This window comes from Heloderma suspectum, chromosome 3, assembly GCF_057233095.1.
Source record: "Heloderma suspectum isolate Gila_16-S chromosome 3, 16-S_ref, whole genome shotgun sequence".
Lineage (NCBI taxonomy): Eukaryota > Metazoa > Chordata > Lepidosauria > Squamata > Helodermatidae > Heloderma > Heloderma suspectum.
The window spans coordinates 182,899,126-182,919,031 of record NC_139460.1 but is presented as its reverse complement, the minus strand read 5'-3'; the positions used below and the strand labels follow the sequence as shown (position 1 = coordinate 182,919,031).

At 44.8% G+C, this 19,906-nt stretch overlaps 1 long non-coding RNA gene across 2 annotated transcripts; it reads right to left on the bottom strand.

The window, feature by feature from the left end:
* Nucleotides 1–5,498: 5,498 nt before the first annotated feature.
* LOC146350512 (uncharacterized) lies at nt 5,499–19,906 on the bottom strand. 2 transcript variants are annotated; one of them, XR_014789306.1, is made up of 4 exons: nt 19,796–19,906; nt 18,631–18,703; nt 11,019–11,102; nt 5,508–8,901 (listed from the first exon to the last, which is right to left on the bottom strand). It is a non-coding gene; the product is annotated as an uncharacterized LOC146350512 (long non-coding RNA). The 2 variants fall into 2 exon arrangements; XR_014789305.1 differs by lacking the exon at nt 18,631–18,703 and having other exon boundaries at nt 5,499–8,901.

The window sequence follows — 19,906 nt, the reverse complement described above, 5'->3', positions numbered from 1 at the left end:
AGAAAAAAAAGAACAAGATCTGAGGCTGTTAATTAGAGAAATGTTGCAGGACAGCTTGGCTTTTAACGAAGCGTGGGAGTGTGAGGCCAAAGAAGTAGCTGTTAGCCTAGCGCGCCGAGGGGGCGGGGCAGGAAAATTGCCAACAACGTTCTGAGTTGTGCAACATCATCACCTCGCCTAATTGAAATGAAATCTCTAAGAAATAGAAACTGAAAATGAAGACCCAGAAGATAAAGGTGCAAAATGGAGAATAAAGGTGAAGAATCAGCCCCCAGGGTAGACCCCTCTTCGAGTAGAAAGTGTGCCATAAGACTGTCCCAAGGCAGAATAAAGCGGAAAGACCACGATGAAAATCTCTGTCAAGGTAGCCATGTTTAGCTTTGAACCGTCCTAGAATTTCATAGAGCCTGTAGACCAGCAGCTATATGATTTCTGAAGAGCGTAACCATTAAGCTTTTGCCGTGGGATTCCCTGCAATGAAGAAATCTCACTAATTCGAGTGTCCAGTGTTAGACTGCCTGAGTGTGTGTGCTGAAGAGACCGAGAAACCAGACAGCATGTTCCTGGCCAAGCCAAAATCACGCTACTACCATGCTCCTGGAAGCTGCAATAAACTGTGTAAGCTGGGAGACCCAACCTGATTGAGAAGAAAAGAAGATATTGGAGTAACTGTCTTAAAAAACAGTGAAATCTGTGTAGCTGGCTGGCTGATGCTGTCAGTGATGTTACAACTTTAAATTAAGACTGTTTTCCTGTTTGAGACCCCAGCGAAGAAAGCTGACCTGAGTTATTTGTTGCCCGTGCCAAAGCAAAAATTTAGCTGCCCTGTACCTCATCATGTCCTGTTTTGAGCTTGGGATTTACAAATACAAACAAACTGAGAAGCTTGCCTTTGAAGTCCTGCAAATCACCCCACCTCCTCCCCGAAAAAGATTAATGGCTGCCTGAAAAATGCAAGTATAAGGCGATGCCCATCACCCCCCAGCGTCCTGAGTTTCGGCACTTTGCTTTCGTGTACCAAGTTAAAGGGGAAGAGAAGAAAAGTGTGTGTGTGTGTGTGTGTGTGTGTGTGTGTGTGATATTGTAAATCCCTGGCTAGCTTGTCTAGTAATAGATAGCTCCGAGAGCTTTTCCCTCCCTAATTGCTGGATCTGCTCCATCATGCCTTACCATGCAAAAAGTGTTTTCCATTCATTGTGTTAAATTGCAAAAAAAAGTTTGTTGTGTATATTTTATGATTTCTTAGATATCATAAAATATATGTGATATTTGCAGATTAGTGTTAGTTGCAACTCCAAATGATACTGAGTGTGGTTCCCAATGGATGACAAGAGAAAAGATAAAGACAAGTAGAGAAAGACAGAGGCAAGTAGAAAAAGACAGAGAAACAGAGAAAGTGGCAGACAGATAGAGAAGGGGGGGGGAAGAAGAAAGAGAAGGCAAGAGGCAAAAAGAAAGAACATTTGTAGAGAAGAAGCGTGGCCATAGTTGCCCCCAGGGTGAATTAAAAGCAGCTGATTGTGCCTGGAGCTTATTACCTGGGGTAAAGTAGCCACAATAATGTAATAGTTCTTTAAGATGAGAAAATATAACTAGAAAGAGAAGAAGAGCCTATCCCAAATGTGCGTCATTGGGACTAGTGTAGGGCAGAAAGGTTTAAGTAAGCGAGTTTAACTTGAAAAAGACAAATGAAGAGACAAGGCTGGTGCATAGAGGAGAGTTTTATATAAAAAGTTTGAAACATGATCTACAATACAGGCAGATCAGCAAGAAAAAGAAAGCAAAAGAAAGAGAGATTTCTCTTCCCATACTAATGAGTGAAAGTGTTATCAAGCACTTTGCCTGGGAAGCGAAGTTTGTTTACAAGAAGCTGTGCCTGAGAACCAAACACTTCTAGCCTATGCTGAAAATGCTTGCTAGTGTTGTGCTGCCTCATGGGTAACATGTATGGTATAAAACCCATTTAGCCCAATAGCTCGTGGTTCAGAGAAGCTGTGTGATCCAACCATTAGGTACGCCTGTGTGCTGTAAGTCACCCAATAAAGTCTCCTTGTAAGTAACCCCCCCCCCCCGCTAGAATCCCAAAACACAAGCAGGGCTAGAGTGCCTCACCCAGTATCAAACCCTGCTGTTAGAAGCCATGAAGGCAGGTATGAAGAAGTCAGTTAATAAGACCAAAGTGTCTAAAGTGCTGCAAGGTGCCACCGAGGCCCCAGAGCGTACTTGGAGCGTCTTTTAGATGCCTATCGCCAGTATACCCCCCTCGACCCAGAGGCCCAAGAAGACGTGGACAAGGAAATAGAAGAAGACCCAGCAGAGGCAGAGGCACAGTGTGCCCAGTGTAGACAAGATAGACATTGGTGGCGTGAATGCCCAAATGAAATAAATCAAATACACAAAAGAGAAAACCAAAGGAGCCAGAACGGGCGAGAGAAAAGACAGCTTGAGAGGGGCCGTGACATTGACTGTGAGGGGCCGTGACATTGACTTCATGATTGACACTGGAGTGGCATCAAGAGCAAGCAAACGTTAGCCTTAAACAAGAAGTCCAAACACTGGGCAAAGTTCTTCAACCCCAGCGTCGCTTTGTCTTAGAAAATAAGCCCCCAATTCCCATCACAGAAGTTCATCCTTTCCAACCAAGAGATGAAGTATAAGTTAAAAAGTAGAAAAATGACCTTTTGACTCCCAGATGGAGAGGACTGAAAACTGTTATACTTTCCACCCCCACAGCTATAAAAGTAGCTAGAGTTAAACCCTGGATACATTGGACACGAGTCAAAAAAAGCAAAAAGGAAAGTGGACTGTAGCTGAAATTCCTTTAAAAATTATTCTGAAAAAGCAGTAAGAAGACTCAGGCTAGACCTTACTGTGGGCACACCGGGAGACTGTCCACCCTGCGTATGGTCAGACCTGCAACTGGGGAGAATTGAAGAAGGGGACTAGACCCTACCGCAGCTTGCCAGGTAAATAGCTGCCCAGCGTACGGTCAGATCCCAAAAAAGATCAAATATGCATGTTGTAGTGTTAGTGGTGCTGTATTATAGTTCCTTAATAAGGTATGAAAAAGGGGGGTCTGCCCCTGGAGGGGGAAGTTTGTCCCAGCGATTCGCTGATAATTACTGGCTTCACTTAGCTAACATCACTAGAATAAAGCATTTTTGTTTACCAAAAGATATACCTGCAAACAGGCTTATTAGCTCTTGCCTAATACATGTCTGTAAGCATCCTAAAAGAATTCAAAATTATATTAAGCAATTTTAATATAAACTTGACTTATTCCCAAAATTCTGACTGGGGCATAGTTATGAAAATCTTACCCCCTACAGAGTTCACTCTACGTACTCCCATCGTTCCTAGAACAAATGCCACCTCACGAGCATTGTCATTATTAAATAAAGAGTTGCGTGATTTAAGAGTGCTGTTTTAAAAAATAGAGCTGGCATAGATTACCTCTTCCTTCTTGCATCATCTGGGTTGTGAGACGCACCAAAAGCTTTGCTGTTTTAATTTAACTGATAATAGTAATGCTGTAGATGAACAGATCAACAATCTGCACCATATAGTGGCTGACATAAAAATAGGACAGCATGATTGGATCGATTGGTTAACCTCTTGGTTTCCAGATCTTAGCTGGCTCAAAGCATTATTTGTTCTGATCTTACCAGTGGTATTAGTAGGGGTGCTGTTATGTTTCTGCACTCCCTGGTTTATGCGTTGCTTAAACAATCTGTTTACTGCCTCAGCCACAAAAACAGCTGCCTGCTACGCTCTAATAGCCCAACAGGAGGTTAAGTGATATGTATGTTATAAAAAGTTTTGTATGGTGCTTTGCAGACTATTATGAGCATTCGCTTATCAGAAATGCTATAATTGTAATAAAATTATGCATTTAAGGGGGGAATGTAGCAGCCATATTGGGGGTCAGACTAAGTAGCCTCATGCAGTCTCATGCTTCATGTTCTTGTTGAGCTCTTGCTCTCTGAAATATATGTTTGTAAGCTGACAAGACACAGGAATTTCTTATCTTGTCAACAAAGGCTAAGGTCATAGAATTGTATATCATGTTCTCTACTGTTCTCTGCTTATCATGGCTACCCTATAACCCATTTCTTGTATTATAAACAATGGTGCTAGGAGAAGAAATGTTGAGGACTGCAACCCCACACGGGAGGGAGAGGAAGAGCCGTTTCCTATGTGTCACAATATCTATAAAAACAATGTGCTGATGTAAATTGGGGCTTTTGGCTCTTTGGAAGTGATTCCAGCCTTAAGCCCGCGCGTTAAATAAAGAACTCTTTTTCCTTCACTCCGTGGTCTCTCTGACTCTGAGTTCTGCAACAGCCCCTCTCACCTGGTGATATTGCTGTTGTTGACATGATCGAGCCCAAAGTGCTCCCTAGTTTTCTGGTGATGAACATGCTGAACGATTACTAGAGTGTAAGTCTTATTGTGAGGCCTACTGGACACACATAAGAGCACATGTCCTACTGCATGCATGGCAGTCTACTGCACAGCAGTCAGGGCAGCAAAGAAGGCTTACTTTGCTGTCTCTTATTTCATCATCAAGAAGCCATCCAGCAGTGATTTGGGGTTTGGTCTCATCTTCCCCAGTAAATCCTATCTTGGAGCCCTCACAGTCCTGCTGTGATAATTTTACAAAGTACTTCAAGGATAAAATTGTTTGGCTTCATCCTGAATTGAATGCTGATTTTAGTACAGTATCTGGTGAAGTGTCCAATGCACCATCTGGTTCAGCTGTATGGGATCAGTTTAATTTTTTGAGGCCTAAGGACATGGTCAAGACACTTGTAGCTGTTTGACCTACAACAATGTCTCTTGACCCTTGCCTATCCTGGCTTATTTTAACTAACTAGGAGGGGTCGGCTGGGTGGATCCAGAGAGTGGTGAATAGAACTGTGTGATGGATTGATGCCCACTACTTTCAAAGAGGTGGTGGTGTACCCAGCCCTGAAAAAGCCCTCCCGAGATCCAAAAGTTTATATCAACTACTGCCCAATCACTAATACCCCTTTCTGGGCAAAGTGCTTGAGAGGGTGCTGACTGAGCAGTTGCAGACATTCTTGGAAGACACAGATTGCCTTGACCCATTTCAGTCTGGGTTCAGGCCCAGTTTTGGTACAGAATTGGCTTTGGTCACCTGTGCATTTTGCGGGAGATAGGCAGAGGGACTCTGTTGATCCTGCTTGATCTCTCAGTGGCTTTTGATACCACTGACCATGGTATTCTTTTGGATCATCACTGCTCCTACTTGTCGGGACATTTCCAGAAAGTAGCACTGGGTGACTGTTTCAGCATCCTAGCTATTATGCTGTGGGGTGCTGCAGGGTACTATCATGTCCCTGATGCTATTTAATATCTATATGAAGCTATGGGGAGAGCATTAGGAGTTTGGGGGTGAGGTGTCATTAGTATGCTGTTGACACCCTGTTACCAAGTATGCTCTCTAGATATCTGTACAAACTTACGCACGATTCAAGACACACAACTGTTAAGGGATCTTTTAATTTTGGCAATAGCACGTCCTGGCAGGAGGGGACCCAGTGATATACACGAACAGGTTTCTTTGAAAAGGGGGGAATTATTAAGCATACAAGGATTTAGAATGTACAATCAGCTGGTACAGTGTTTGTTACAGAAATCCCCAAATATTGTTAAATTATAAATAAAACATGCAGAGCAAACCACTAAATATAATTAAAGAATGGATAATGTGGAGATCCAGGCATAGAGTTTGAATGGTAGGGAAATTAGCTTGAGAGTTCTCTTGGTGGCTAAATCAAGGGCATAGACCAGGCTGTGAACATGCCTGGATGGTCCAGGCTGAGCTAGGTTGGGCTTATGGTTCTGAGGGGAATTGCAGAATTCAGAACTAGGCAAATTGGGGCATTAACACTACTGGGAAGACAAAGAAAAAGGTTTGAGGAAGAGCTTTCTAGAGTGGGGAGAGGAGCTGCAGAGCCGAGAAACAGTTAGATAACACTTAACTCCAGGTGGCTAGAGGTGACAGCCTAGCCTATTCTCATAGCAGAAGCAGGCCTTCATTCTTAATAAGCATGCTGGCGACACCTTACTCCAAAACACCTAATGGCCAAACCCAACGTCTTCATATATATGTTAAATAGCATTGGAGACAAAATAGTACTGTGCGGCACCCCACAGCATAATTGTGAGGGGGCTGATATGCAGCCACCCAATGCTACTTTCTGTACTCTACCCTGCAAATAGAAGTAGAACCACTGTAAAACACTACCCCTGGTTCACAGTCCACAGAGCCAGTAGAGGGGAAGCATGGTCAATGGTATCAAAAACCACTGAGAAATCGAGTAAGAGTAACAGGGTCACATTCCTCCTGTCCGTCTCTGGATAAAGGTCATCCATCAGGGTGAACAAAGCTGCTTCTGTCCCATATCTAGGCCAGAATCCAGACTGGAATGGGTCTGAATAAACAGTATCCTCCAAGAATGTCTGCAGCTGGCTTGCCACCACCGTTGGAGAATGGGCTGCGTGTCAAGACTAATGCTGGTGTGCAGTCCTGTGACAAGAGGGGAGGTCTGAACAGGGATAACCTAGAGTGATTTCATACACTCCAATTTCTACTGCCATGTGCGCTATCCCTCTTGTTTCTTCTTCCAGCTGTTTAATATTAATGGAGCTGTTAAGTAGGGATGCTGGAGAAACTCAAGACAGACTAAAATGAGTTGGATTTCTAAGAATCCAACCTGCAGAATCTGCTGCAGACTGGCCTCCTCTTGCGATGTGGCATCTGTGGACTTTCAGATTTTATTTTTTTCTTACTTTCCTGAAATTTACACAAATGTATTCATAGGAAAATATGCAAGTTTCTGCTGAGACTGGTAAATATACACAGGAAAACACTGAATTGAATGGTTTAGCACTGAACATGCTAAATGTTACATACTAACATTAATTATGTAAATTGTTGCAAACCCTCTTATGGAATTATTTGCATATTTTTCCACATAACAGAAAAAAATCAAATCCATCTGAGAAGAGATGCCAAAACGAATGACACCATACAACCCACGAAACACATGCAGGACACATTTCACAAAACCCAGACATCCCTACTATTAAGACTCCAGCTTACACTGTATCAAGACAAATTCTCTGGAGAGACTGGCTTGATCACAAGTAGGGTGAAAAAGAGACATGAGGGATGCCCGGTTTAGGAGGCCTGGCTGCAATTCTACCCACTAGTTGACCAGGGGAACTTAAAGACAGTCTGAATGATAACACACTCATACAACATACAATAGGAAAAGTGGTGCAGAGTAGGAAGCTGCTATTTGTAGATGGAAGTTCTCCTGAAGATAGAATAGGGCTCTGAAAGATACCTTTCCTTGGGTTTCGATAAAACCATTCCTGAAGCTGAAGATGCATCGAAACTCATGAGGTCCCAGCAAGGAAAAATATGTCAGCTTTAAAAAGAGATTGCAGTGTAACTCTGCCTTGGCAAGGTGAGGACCTAAATGGCCAGGCTATGGAAGGATGGGCAAAATGTCAGCAGAGTGGGGTAGCAGAACAACAGCATCCCATTGCTCCTAGTGGTCTCTAGGTGGGCTGATGAGGGCCAATGGAGGCAAATAGGGCTCACTGGACTTATCCGCAACCAGCAGAGGAGGTACCTGACCATGGGTGGCCATGGAACTCCACAGCTTGCCATGCTCCAGGGAGCAAGTCTTTGGAATCTTGCCAAGAGTGGGGAAGCCAGGAGACCAAGCAATTTCAGTGAAAGGTGCCTGCCTCCAAGGACCAGGCTTTTAGTGATTTCAGTAGCAGAGTGGGGCAGGTTGGAGGGTGCCAGAACCAATGTTGATGCAACCAAGTGGAACTGAGTGGAACCTCAGTGATTCCAACAGCACAGAACCTTGCTTCTGGGTGACCAAGAACCATGTGGGTTTATGCAGCCAAGTGGGACCTGCCCTGTTGATAGCAAGGAACACGGAGGGCTTGAAGCCCTGGGTTTTTATACATTTTAATAAAGGCTTCAGAGGGACAATGGCTGTCAGGTCCAAGATGACAAAGATATGAAGGGCCAGAGGAAAACTCTCAAGTAGTGTCAACAGCCATTCTGGGCTGTAAATACAAGAGTGGGGACAACTCTTTGGAAGAGCCACTACTAACATCAAAAGAGGTGACCTAGGATGGGGGAAACTGATCAAGGGAGTGCTGGGCCCAAAGCTAATCAAAATCGTGATCTTTTAAAAAATGGGGAAATTCCTGGTTTTGTAACTGGACCAGTGATTTGGTCATGCCTGGGTAGATTACTTCCAGGCTAGAATAAGCTTGCACATTCAGTAACTTAATTATCGCTTCCCTGATCTGGCACTCTTAATTATGTGTAGTTTTTATTTGATTGGTGTTGCTAAATTTAGTCTTCCATATGTGACCTTTAGAAACGTTAGTCTTCGGGCAAGATCATTTGTGCTGTCAGTTTCCCTGTCTTTGCCTTGCTTTGCTCTGGCTGGGTTTCTTAAAGTGACCATACCAATGGTTGCTAAATATCATAGGAGCTTGCGGTCCCAGCCTTACTACCGAGCAACCTGCTAACAACCCAGCTCCCTTTCTCTGTGATATTTGAATCAGGAGAGGTCATGCATGTTCTGAACCAGTGCCTCGATGCAGTAATGGATTGGATGGGGGCCAACAAACTGAGACAGAATCCTAATAGGATGTAAGTTTACAGGTACTTCATTACTGAACAAGCTAGAAAGTGTATGCACATTGTTTTCTTCTTGTTGTCATCGTCTTCTTCTCCTTCTCCTCCTCGCTGTTGTTGTTGTTGCTGTTGTTGTTACTGTTGTTGTTTTTTCCTTCACTGAAGGCATCTGGAAGGTACCAGTTTGGAGAACGCTGCTGTAAGGGAATGTGTGTGAATAGTGTAGCCATGTCAGTATTTTCCTTCCAACTGGAATCCTGCTGAGCAATTAACTTGAAAGCATCAACATTAGTGCTGAGCTGAAATGCCTCCCCCAACTTCCCCACCCTGTTCTTACGCTGCAAAGTGGAGTGAGGTGCTTTGGTGATGTTAGCGCGGAGGTGGGGGTGAACTGGGTGAAATGTGGGGTGAACATACAAATGGCAGGTGATCACACCCACCAGAGTCCCTGTTTCTGGTTGGAACAATGTTTGTTTATCCACCAGGCTCCAGAGTGAGGGCAAGAAGTATTCCCCTCACTCAGATTTGGCTTTATGATAATGTGGCATCATCATGAAGCAATTGGACTAAGGGCAATGTTTGCTTTTACTTGTGTTACGTCACCTAAGACTGGTTCTGAGATTGCTTTTGGGTCACTCACAGCAGTCCTCTGGCATATGACACTTTTTAAAACTAAGCCCCTTTGAGTAAAGAGCCCTTTTATATGGAATAAAACAGAAAAAAAAGATACTCTAGGCTGAGATATCCATCTGCTAAGTGCAGGTCAGCAGAAAAGGATTGGTAACAAATAGTGAAATCTTTGAAGAGTAATGTACTATAAAAAATCAAGTTTAGGAGAGGGTGATGGCTGCCTGTGGACTGAAGAGTTCAGCCTATGAGAGGGTCGAGGGCTGGATTAGCCATGCCATGTACCTTGCCCCTGTAATTTCTAATGGAATGACCAGATCTAAATTGGCAAGGGGAGGGCAGGGTAAATGGAGGTGCATTTTTATTTTCTGGGAGAGAAGGCCAAAAAACATAGCTGAGGAAGCATTGCAGTAGAGCAAGGTGTGATCTATTTTCTACCTTTGTGACCTGTGTATCCTGTTCCAGCACTGACTCTTCACTCTTTTATCCATTTCACCTCAGAAAGCTAACTGGGCTTGTGTGTTTAGCTGAGAACAATGAAAGCAAGATCAGTACTTGGCACCTCCCTCCTCTTCTTGTGAAGCTCTCTTTGTTTCCCTTTCCCTTTCTTGATGCCAATTACTAGATGAGTAGGGGGAGACAAATACAGACCTCTGAGGCAGCTCTGCATTGCCCTTCCACCCCTTTGGAAAGCAGAAAGGCTGCGCCTCTGGCCAACGGGGTCCCCTGTTTCACTGCCAGTGCTATTGTTCCCTGCACAATCGTTGCCTCAAGGCTGTGGCCATTCAGCACAGTGACACCTGTTGGTGAGGGGCAACACGGTCCCCTCCATGCCTATGCCAAGAAGACGGTATGCTGGGAACTTTGCTGACAGTAAACTCAGTCCTTCCACCCACTCCTTTCTGTGCCACAAATGCCAGCGCAACAGCTGCAAAACACACTGACCCTCGCAGCAGGCCAGGGCCAGCCCAGGGTCGTCTGGAGCAACAGGCTTCCCAGCAGCAAATGCCGCGGGTCATTGTGCCCCCATATTGGTTGCTTCCACATATTCATTTCTTGTTAATGAAGGTGCATTCCTGCGAGGAGAAATATTTACATTTGGCTTCCCAGGTGGTCACTCTCATACAAGACAACACAGAACCAGCTGCCTCCCAATCAAAACCTCTTTAACAGGCTCTGAGAGGAGTGGGTGAAATGAGGGAACAAAAGTCTAATAACTGAGACAACCAACTGCCTTTCCCCTCCCCTTGATGGAGTCAATGAAAAGTCCATTTCACATGCTAATCCCCATGGCTCTCTTCACAACACCTTTTCCAAAAGTGTTTGGGAAAAGTCCTTGTGGCGGGTACACAGCGCCCTGCTGCTTGGATTCCTCCTTGTTTAGTCCTGTGGGTCTCTCACTCCAGCAGGGCCATTTACAAGCGGGAAGAAATTAAACAAAGACTTTGGAGTTCATCAACCTCCCACTGAAATTCACAGCTGCTGAACAAACTAATCCCCTCTTCAGGGCTTTCTTCCTTTCAATGGGTTCTTGGCTTCAAAGACACTTCGGGAAAGGACTTTGCAGGGACTCACACTGTTCCCTCAATAGCAGCTAGTGCAAGTATTATGCTCAGAGCAAGTGCCTTTACAAATCCATACTGCTGAACAGTCTACCCCCCTCTGCCTCCATCGAACATATACTCACCAATCTACTCTTAAGACACCATGTTATCCTTCAGACATGTTGGCCTCTGGAGGGGGAGTGATGTGCTCATATGCACAGCTGGCCCTGTGGAGATAGAGAGACGCGCGTCACTGTTTGGCAACATGGGGATGGCAAACAGAGCATGTGTTCAAATGTGCTTCCAGCCATCTGGGTAAGAACAACCACTCGAAGCACCACCACCTGGATTTCAGAGCAGGGCTAACAGTCCTTCTAGATGGAAGGCTTCACAAGCAAGGCATGCTGGGACTACCCATGCTAATGCAAAAGCAGTGCCAGTGACATAGTCCCAGTCAACAAAATACTGTAGTGCAACCCCCTGTACTAGCTGGCACCTCCTCCTATTCCCCCACTTGCACTGGAGTGCTACAGCATTGAATCAGGCTGTGTAAAAACCTGCCATCCAGAGGCAGCTTTGCCCTTACACCAGAGGCTGCTTTGTCCTTACACCAGAGGCAGCTTTTATCATTATGCCAGGCCCTTAGTTTCTTTTGAAAGTCAAGGTATTCCCTGATGGCAGGTCTCCGTCAGTGTCAGTATGAGGCATTTATCCAAGCATCCAGTCTACACCGTAACAGGGTTACTATCCTGCCCCCCAACTGCCATGCCAATCTTTCGAATGTTTTCAGTGATATTATGCCACATTTTTCAAGGCTGGTACCTGAGTTGGTGGAGCAATGGATGTTCCTGAAAGTAAACCTGCTGCCTTTGGAATACTCTGCACTTCCCTTTGAGGAGTTAACATCACTCACACTGCCAGTCCCTAAGGGCCATCCCGTCCAAGAAAAGGCCTGCTAAGGTCTTCCTCTTCTCATGAATTGTCTTGCTTCCCTGCCACTGTCTCCCACTCAAGTCACTCTCTCTCTCAAAAAGCTGGTCAGCAGAGCTGGCCCTACCATTAGGCAGAGCGAGGTAGCTGCTTTCAAGTATGGAGAGAGACATGTTTCCATTACAGATGTTGAAGTAAGCTTCAACTGCCAGTCTGATCAGTTTCTGTATGTGAACTGGAAGGGGATTTGTCATTTGCCTCATGCAGCAAAATATCTTGGGCCAACCCTGGAGGTCAGATGATGCCAGCTTTAGAATCACAGAGTTGGAAGGGACCTTGGAGATCCAATCTCCTGCGCAGTGCAGCCTCTGAACTGCAGGGTGGAGCTACAGCATCCCTGAAAGATGGCCATCCAGCCTCTGCTTAAACACCTCCAGTGAAGGAGACCCCACCACCTCCCGAGGCAATCTGTTCCACTGCTGAACAGCTCTCACTGTTAGGAATTTTCTCCTAATACTAAGCTGAAATTTGCTTCCCCGCAATTTCCACCTGTTGCTTCTAGTCCTGCCCTCTGGAGCAACGCAGAACAAGTCTGCTCCATCTTTTGCATGACAGCCTTTCAGATACTTGAAGACCCTTAATCTTCTCTCCTCCAAGCTCAGCAAACCCAGTGCTCCTCATAGGACTTCGTTTCCAGACCTCTCATCATCCTGGTCGCTTCTCTTTAGATGCGCTCCAACTTTTCAATGTCCTTCTTAAAATGGGGAGCCCAAAACTGGACACAGTACTCCGAATGTGGCCTAAGTAATGCAGAATAGAGTAGAACTCTTACTTCCCATGATCTGGACACTGTGCTTCTGTTAATGCAGTCCAAGATTGTGCTAGCTTTCTTAGCTGCTGCATCTCACTGTTGGCTCATATTCAGCTTGTGATCCGCTAACCACTCAGGTCCTTTTCACACGTACTGCTGCCATGTCAGCCCACCCTTTACTTCTGTCTGATTTTGTATACCTAAATGCAAGACTTTATCTCTGTTGAATCTCATCTTATTAGATTTGCCCTAGTGTTCCAGCAACCCCTCTATATCATCATCCAAGTCATTTATAAAAATGTTGAACAGCACAGGGCCTAGGAAACAGCCTTGCAGCATTTCACTCAAGACCTCCCTCCAGGAGGATGCCAAGCCATTAATTAACGCTCATTGAGTATGGTTGCTCAACCAGCTGTGGATCTACCTAATTATAGCATATTCCAACCCACATTTTACCATCTTGTCAACAAGGTTAACATAGGAAACCTTGTCAAATGCTTTGCAGAAATCAAGATACACTGTGTCCACAGCATTGCCATGATCTGTCATACTAGTAACTCTATGAAAAAAGATTGGTCTGGCATTATTTATTCCTGAAAAACCCATGTTGACTCCTAGTAATCAATGTGTTGTTTTCTAGATGCTCACAGACTGACTGCTTAATCATCTGTTCAAGCATTTTGCCCAGTATTAATGTTAGGCTGACAGGTCTATAGTTTCTTGGATCTAGCTTTTCCCCTTCTTGAAGATGGGGACAACATTTCCCCATCTCTAGACTTCCAACTCTTCACCTGTTCTCCAGGAGTTCTCAGAGATTACGAACAGCAACTCTGAAATAACGTCCGCAAGCTCCTTCAGCACCCAGGGATGTAATTCATCTGGCCAGTGAAACTTGGACTCATTTAAAGTAGCTAAGCGCTCTCTAACCATGGCCTTACTTATTCTGGGCTGCAAATCCCTCCGTATATCATTTGTTCTACTTGTCCCAGGTTGAATACAACTCCCCTTGTGGGAGACAGCCTTGCATCTTCCTCTCTCTCTCTCTCTCTCTCTCAGCATTTCTGTGGCCCTACCAAAATCTTCTGCTGAAGACTGGTGCCTAGCTCTGCCTGCCTGTGTCCTTCCCTCATCCTTACTTATAGTTTTTAGTTCTATTTACAAATAATTAAGCTTTGCATGTGTGCCCTTTTAAATTGTCTATAGAATAGGTCGCCTTTTGCCTGTCTGTCGAAAATTTCATAGGTCTAATCCTGGGCCGTGTTTCCACAACAGAAGGAGAAGATAATGCAGGAGGAGTACCAGATTTTTTAAAAGGAATCAGCTTTGCTGCTTCGAAGAGCAGATTCTCCGCAGCAGGAAAAATCACTTCACAGAACATACTTCCTGGTGGGGGTGGGGGTTGAAGTGAACGTCATCTGACTGGCAGGGGTTGCTCAACCAATAAGAGAGGCTTCCCCCGTTCCCCCCCCTTTCTCCTTTCCCCTGAAGGTCCAGATGCACCTGCATTTCAGGAGCAAGCCGCATTGAGCACAATGGGAGTTACTTCTGAGTAGACACACATATGCTTGTGCTGGGAAAGGTTGGGGGGGGAGAACACGGAAACCAGCCCCCATTTTAACCCAGAGGACATCATTGACCACAGTGGGAGTTACTCATGAGGAGACACTAATGGGTTTGTTGTGGGAAAGAGAGCAAAACCAACCCACACATTAACACACAGGATCTCCATAATGAAGCTGTGAAGTAGTTCCTTCCAAGGCAATGAATCGGAGCCTCAAGATCATGCTTAATTGCACTTAAGGAATTAGGCTTTAAAATGTGCCATGTCAGTTGAGGGGGATCTCTGTTATTTCTGTGGGCATTCAGAGGGCAAGCATCATTCAGCACAATGGGAGGACACACCCTTTCACTGGGGTCATGGTGAAAGGCACACCCCTGGGCAGGACTAACATACCTGAGCTAAATGCGGGGGTTGGGGCAAACAACTACTATACCAGAGAGAACCCAACTTAAGGAAAAGAATCAGACTTTAAGCAGTCTCAGGAAATCCATTTTTTCCCTGATGGGCTCCAGGGTGGCTGATGGATGGCCATGACGTCATGTTTCCCTAACCACCTCAACCCGCAGCTGACTCGGAGTAAATCTCTGGTGGAAACACCCCTCTGGAAACCTTTTTCCTAGCAAGGGCCACTGCCACCCCCCCCCCCACAGGGGCCACATTATGGCAGTAGGTGTGTCCAGAGTCAAAAGTGGGCAGGGCCAGCCCTTTCCCCCTCCTGTTGGTTCGTTATTTATTTATTTATTTATTGCTTAATGTAATAAAATTTCTAAGTAGTTCACATATAAATATTTAAAATCACATTTAAAAAGCACTGTTAAAAACTATTCCAACTACAATAACAATATAAGTATCTCTTTTTTCTTGTGAAGTTCCAATTTAAAACAAGCTGTAACAGACTGAGCCCAATCACTTTCTGTGATGCTTACACGGGGGGCGGAGGCATGTCTGGCAGGACAAAAGCGCCGGTTCACTCGCTACACTTAGCTCCGCACACAGCATCGCCTGCTTTTCTTGGGAGGTGCTCTGGAATTCTACTAAAAACCTGTCTCTGGAGAGAAAGGCAACTTGCATCTTCCCTTCTCCTCCCAGCTCCTGCCTTGAATACAAACCTGCACTGGCCTCCGCCACTCTGGTGACTTTGCTACTTTCATCCAGGGTAGCAACCTCACTTGTTGCTTGCTCTGGGAAAGGGCTGATTGCTTCCTTAGTTCCTACTGCTTCTGGGGCACCTTGGGTTTGGGGGCTGGCTTTTGGGAAGGGAAGAGTCAATCGTCACTCCTTTCCCATCTCCTTGCAACAAGTTCACCATACTGGGAGCACTCTCAGCGTTCTCTTTACTCTGTGGGTTCAGGGAGGGCGGAGGGGATCCCCACCCTCCATTTCAGGAATCCTCACTTCTAACTGTACATGACAAGAGGCAAGCATCCTCCAGAGATAACAAACACTGTTTTCAATGTCATCTCTCTTCTGGCTTCTCTCTGAAGGTAATTTTGCAACTTTTACTATGAGCTTTTCTACATGAAGCTGTTAATTGTCTGTATCTACCTCTGGTTTTGTCACAGAATTGAGATCCAACCACTATGCGAGGAGCGTTTTCTTTCCTCTAGATGGCACAGTGGTATAGTGGAATAGTGCAAATACACAAAAGGAAATTGCGCTTTCTTTCACTTTCACAATTAAATGCTGCATTTTCCCTGCTCCAAAAAAACTTGTCAAAAGTGCTGGTTAGACACGGAAATTAAACTGGAGGGTCACAACATCACCCATTAACAACCACAAGTAGGGAATGATGAGGACGTGATAAATGCTTCATGGAGAAAAGCCCTATATCACTTTGCAGTTGCAAAGTGCATGGTGGCTGGTGGGGTGGAAGGTGGGTCACCAGGGGTGGAGTCAAGGGGTCACCAGAGGTAGAGCAGTCTTTTGAATTCTCAACAGTCCATACCACAGAAAGGGGAAATCGAGACAGATGAACTTTAAAATCATGAGTGCAAAAGGTGGGAAGGATCCACACAAAAGGACTCCTTTGGATCCATGCTTTCCTGTTCCAGCAACAATTCCTATTGCACAATCAAGTGACTTTAAGATCATGACTGCGAAATAGGTGGGGCAGGGGGGAGATTCACACAGCCACACATCCTTATCCTCCTAACTGAAAGCCATTGCAAAAGGGGACACGCTGAGTGTGCAGAGGCTAGGATGCTGATGCTGATGATAATAATAATTTTAAACATAGATAATATACTCAGAGCTGCACAGAAAAGCAGCCAATGGAATGTAGAAACGTATTTTAAAAGTATTGAAAAATCCACTCCTATGTATATCCACTACAAACTTTTAGCATCCACTAAAGCAGGCCTAGTAGGTAACAACAGGGAGAAGCAACACTGTACAAAATCCAGCTTTTTGTGCCCATCACTTAAAAAGTAAGGAGGACTAGATTGCTCAAGAGAAAGCATTAGCAGCAAGTTCTGAGCACATCCACAATCCATCCCTTGCATGTAATAATGAGGATTATTATTATATCCCTTGGGAAGCCAGCAGGGACCCATTGCAAAACACACAGATACCATCACCCCCATTCACTCAGGCACCCTCCATTCATACAGACAGGTTGTTGTTGTTGTTCAGTCGTTCAGTCGTGTCCGACTCTTCATGACCCCATGGACCATAGCACGCCAGGCCTTCCTGTACACTCATGTAAACAAGTTTACTAGGATATAAGGCTGCAATTCATTTGTGCTGTGCGGCAGGAACTCTTAAAAAAATTAAACACAGACATAAAAAAGCCAGGGTGATAACACATGGTTGATAAGCATCCACTTCAAAATGTTGGGAGAAGGGGTGTATGGTGACAATGACAGGTCAGGAAAGGGGAGAGGTCAACATGCTTAGTCAGCTATGTCTTCCCACTGTATGGATGGAACATAGTGAGATGCTCACACCAAAAAAGCACTAAACCATTGAAGTCAAAGGGAATTTTGCTTTTATCTTTAGGTTAAACAGGAAGATCCTCCATCTGGAAGACCCTAGGTGTTCTGGGAGGTTGCAAAACTGACTCTTCCAGAGTGAGGCAGCTGTCTTGGTGGGCAGATGCTGGGGAACAATGAAATGGAATAGTGAGGTACTGGAGATCAAGGCTATGTGTGCCACGTGTTTTTTTCTGCACCCTCTAAACTAGTCCACTGCCCTGAAGTATGATGGAGGACACTGTCCTGTCACCAGTATTGAAGTAGAATTCAACTGCCAGTCCAATCAGCTTATGTATGTGGAATGGGGGGCAGGGGAGGGAATCATGTTGTCCTTAAACTCAAAAGGAAGGGCAGTGGGACAATGGCAAGAAGTGGAAAGGAAAAAAACTTCTGTCTGAGCAAATCATGCACAAAAATGAACCTCTTTCATGTCAAAGATTTTGCATGAAAAATATCAAGGACGTGGAATACAAACAGCGACAGAAATAATGTAGACTCAAGTTGTGGTTTTTACACGGGATTGAGCTTTAAACAAACCAAAACCTGCCAAAACCTTACACCTTAGGCATGTGTGATTATTTAGATCAGAATAATGTTCATCACAAATGTTTCCATAAATTTATTCCATTCACACTTATAACGAAGGAGAGACCTCACTTTGAAAGGTTAAAATGTGTGTCCTTCAAGGGTATGCTGAGTTACTAGCTTGAAATTTAGTATAGATCAGTCACAACAAATACCTTGAAATTATTTTAAATTGTTATTACATTTCAAGATTTCTTTCATGATGTTGAGTAACGTAACTGGCTTTAAAAAAAACTATAAACAACTGAAGATGCAGAATGTTTGATTACACATGTCTATCTTTCACACTACTTTACCATGACCAAAAAAGCCTGGGCACAGCACTCAAATGCCTAAATAATACTACACATGTAATGATTTTATACCAGTGTAATTGCCATGGCATCTCACAAAGAATACTGGGAATTGTAGTTTGGAAGGCACTTTGAATTCTGTGTTAGGGATTCCTAGTCACAGGCACGCATGTGCATACACACACGCGCATGCGCCCATTTACACGGAGAGAGACACTAATGGGCACACACATCCATTCAGACACTCAGGCATTCTCTCTCTCTCTCTCTCACACACACACACACACACACACACTTACCCTTGTGTAACTGCACATGGCCCTGATTCGGACTGGGACCATGGCAATCTGGGGGAGGACAAACTTTCCCCCCACTTTTGTCCTGAAATTCTACCCCTCTGCAGGGGGGTGGTTAAAAAAGGCCTTCATTGGAGTTAATGCAGACTTTCCCCCACTTTTTAACCTCCCAAGATGGGAGGGGGTTGGAATTACAGGAGAAAAACAGGTGGGGGAAGGTTTAAGCCCCTCTCCTGGAGCACCATGGTCTCAACCTGAATTGGGGCCAAGTGTGCTTAGACAAAAGTAAATAAAACTACTCCCCTACCAGAGCCATTTTCTTTTATCTCCATCTCTCGGAACTGGAACAGCTGAGCTGCTTCTTCTCTTGTTCTCATGCTCTGGGAAAGGCAAGGGAAGGTCTGGCAGAAGCTGTGGCTGTGGCTGCTTTCTACCTCTCTCTAATCCTCCACACTTCACAGGCTCAGTTGTTTTTGTTGGTAGTTGTTTTTAAAAACAAACAAACAAACAAAACACTGATTGAAGACTGGCTTGTGCGCTGCCCATCATAATAAGAAAGGAATGGGGTGGCTCTCACATGAATTCCTCTGATCCCAGCCTGAGAGCATTATTGAGAAATCCCTGGTTTTCGGGGAGCGATCAATGCATTGCTCTGCTTAAAAGCCATGCCCCTAATCTGCACATGAGGAAAGCACACAGACACAGTATTTGCTGGGGAAAACAATCTCGGCATGTGCAAGTATCATGCTTGCTCAGTATGTTCCCCCTAGGTGGTGACCAAGTCTCTGAGAGAGAGAGAGAGAGAGAGAAAGAGGAAGACAGAGTGCTGTGTTGTTGCACCATGTTTGAAAGGGATGCCAGCTCTGCGGGCACTGGGAGAGGTGGAGAATGGAGGTGGCAAGCAGTAGGCGGTTCTTTGCCCCCTAGTCCCTGGGGCTGGGCCATGACTGACAAAGTGTCAAGCTTCAGTTGCCTGTGTTGTTCTCTCGGCCGCCTCTCATTCCCCTAGTTCCTATCTTCCTCCAACCAGTGCTTTTCTTTCTCTTCCTCACTTTCTCTCCTTCTTGCAGCACTCTGAGCTTGGAGAATAATAACATCTTCAGATTCTTCCTATGGGAAGACAAACTCCGCTGCCACAGTCCCCATGCTACAGCTGCTGGGTCATTTCCGATAAACTCCCACCTCTCCAGAACAGCTCCCTACCTCTCCAGAATAAAACTCAAAACAAAATACTAGTGTCCTCTCTCCTTAGCAATCAATTCTATAGTAAAGCTTAAATAGATAGCACTTAAATGAAGCTTAAATTCCCAGCCAAACTCAATATGGATCCCACCAACTGCCAGCCATGTGACATTTTTTAGTCTCTAGTACTCCCCCCAGAAAAGGAGACAAAGAGTTCATCAAGTTCCCCTTTATCTCTGCCAGTTGCATACCACCCAGATAACCTAGGCCACATGGGGGACAAACAATACCTGTAATAAGTTTGGATCCATATCTTAAGAAGACAACATGGTGGATTTATTAAATAGAATGACAACAAAGAACAGTTCTTTGCGGGAGCTCCCTCAGCCAGTCCCAGCTCC